We start from the raw sequence: 3,011 nt of genomic DNA on the forward strand, positions 1-3,011 counted from the left end.
AAGATAGATAAGATAAGATAAGATAAGATAAGATAAGATAAGATAAGATAAGATAAGATAAGACTTTATTTATCCCACTGTGGGGAAGTTTCACGGTTAACAGCAGCAACAAACAACAAGCAAGTGCAGAGAAAAAGACAAATGAGACAAAAAACAAACACAAACAAGTGTAAATTAAAATATAAAGAGAAAAAATAAGAAATTTGGTAATTATATAATTATTTATGTAAATAAAGAATGTGAATTAAAAATTAAATATTATTTACATATTTACATCATCATGGCTGCACATGTACATAGTGTGATAAGGGGTGGTGGACATAAATATTGGGACACATCATGTCTACAGCTGTAAGATGTCCTGTTCATGATAATTTAAAGTAAAAACATCAATATAAATAATCAATATATTTATCCCATAACATAAAACTATATTCTGACATTAGTCATTATTGTTTTGTATCCCAGACCCCTGTTAGAAAAGAAACACCTGGATTCAACGTGTCCACATACTTTTGTCCATTTGTGTATGAGTTAGACTGGATAATGATAGATTTAGCTCTGATCAGAACCTCACTCCCATATTTTGGGTTTAGTAGAAGAGCACAGACGATCATTACAAGGCTGCAAAAGATCACAGCGACGTTAAAAAAAACCTAAAAGAATCATCAATGTTTGAGCAGAAAAAACTCTAAATGATGTTTAACATAAAACAGAAAAGGGAAAATAATAAAAATATGGAATAAAAGCCTGTAGAAGTCCTTATTAATCTTATCAATATTAAGTGAAGAGGAAACGCTGTATTCAGAAACAGACAGTGATCAACAACTGATTGACTGTCATTACTGAGGAGTTATTATTATTATTCCTTTTACATTTAACCAGAATTATAATTAATGGAAATTATAACTAAAGCAGTATCATCAGTAAAAGTGTTGAAAATCATGCCTAGTTAATAAAAACAGTGAACAGCAGGGAAAATCGCAGTATCGCCCTTTGTTTTTTGAAGTGATGAAAAAATTTAATTGTTAATTGATTTTAGACAATATTGTACCTTTAATAAATATTTTTAAGTTTCATGTAAGTGTAAGAACTTCCTCATAATACCTCAAAAACAAAAATGAAAATGCAACAACTAAATGTATATAACATTATAATGTTATTATTTTTATAATAAAAAAGAAAAATCAACTGTTGTTAAAAGATCATTTAAAATGAACCATGAAGGTGGTTTTAGTGAAAAACACTGATGTTGTTGATGTGTCATTCTGTGGAATTAAATGTTATCTTTTCCATCTGTTTCATTGTGTTTTAACCATTAAAGACTTTTAGTATTTTTGATGCAACTACCAAATGATTTTTCTCCAAATTGAACCTTTTATACGTGATTTATCATTATTTATTATAATCTCTGTGTTTTAGATTTTTCATCATAAATCATATTTTCCTGTATTTAATTCACTGATCATGTAGATGTTCATTAAAGCTCAGAGTAAATTCAAAGGTTATTATATCAAATCAGAGAAAACTGACAAAAAAGTTACTTTTTCAGTAAAATCTCTCATTAACTGAACATAAACCAGGTGTCTCCATCGACTGTCATTGATCCAACTCCATGTGTTTTACTGGTGAGTCAATATTCAATTTTTATTCATTTTGTTGCTCATTTTCTCCATGTCATTTATTATTTAATAAATTTTCTGATTCACTTTTGTTAATCTTGTTAATGTCATTTATTATTTTACTTGCTTGTGTTCATTTTTAATCCTTTTTTTCCCCCAATTTAGTTCAGTTTGTGGATTATTTTGTTAACATTACTTATAATTTTGTTTGATTTATTATTCATTTTTGTTCATTTTATCCATTACCTTGGCAGATTTTGCTCATTCTGTTGCTAATTCTATTCTCTTTTACTTTATTTTAGTAAATTTTTGCTTATTTTTTTCACATTATTTATTATTTTCTAGGTTGTTTTATTCATTTTTGTCCATTTTATCCACTGTCATTGATCCAGCTCCATGGGTTTTGCTGGTGAATCAATGTTGTAGAAGATGACGGTGTTGCCATGGTAACTACAGAGCCTCTGAACGTCCAAATGGGTCATATCTGATGAGCATGAAAAGATGAAGAACTGTATTTTACACCAATTATTTCCATGTATTGATAGGATTAGTGGATCAACAGGTATTAAACAGTTTAGATCAGTAGATGGTTTTGGTTTTTGAGGGTTAACAGAATAAATACAGGGTTCTAGATGTTATGAAATGATTAACTTTGCTATTTTTCAAGCATTTTGCAAATTTTCTCCTCACTTTAGAAGAATTTGATGACTTTTATGCCATATTTCAGATTTTTTGGTTCATTTTTTTAGTTTTTATTAGTGGATCAACAGGTATTAAACAGTTTATATCAGTAGATGGTTTACGTCTGAAGGTTTAAACTTCATTCACTTTGTTTCTGTTCTATCATTTTATTCATATTTCCTCATCTGTACATGTACTGCTTTGGAAATAACACTTGTTCCATTGTGAAAAAGTAGTGAGAAGCTAACATATGCTTTAGATTTAACAAAGAAATGAGCTGTATTTAATTTTATGACCTAAATAAGTAATTTAACATATGAATTAAGAACATCTGATGATGGGAAACGACCTGGAAACATTATCAAAATGATGCTAGAGGAGAGTCAAGTGAAGTTTCTACAGAAAACCACGGGTGATGCAATAGTTATTTCCAAAGCTGAACATACTTTGTACATGAAAACTGAAGCTTCAACAGTAGATTTAACTGTTATTTTACTATTAAGCTTCTAAACTTAGCAAAATTATATGTTGTCTTAATAATTCATTATATTATAATCTGTTCCCTATTGAGAGGATTATTCACAAAATCAAAAAAACACTTTTATTTCAGTTTTGACTCTACTCTCTGAACTGAGCTGGAAAAGCAGCATAAAGTGTCTTAATTACACATAACAATCTAGTTTATACATATAGTAATTAATATTTTCA

This window comes from Sphaeramia orbicularis, chromosome 22, assembly GCF_902148855.1.
Source record: "Sphaeramia orbicularis chromosome 22, fSphaOr1.1, whole genome shotgun sequence".
Lineage (NCBI taxonomy): Eukaryota > Metazoa > Chordata > Actinopteri > Kurtiformes > Apogonidae > Sphaeramia > Sphaeramia orbicularis.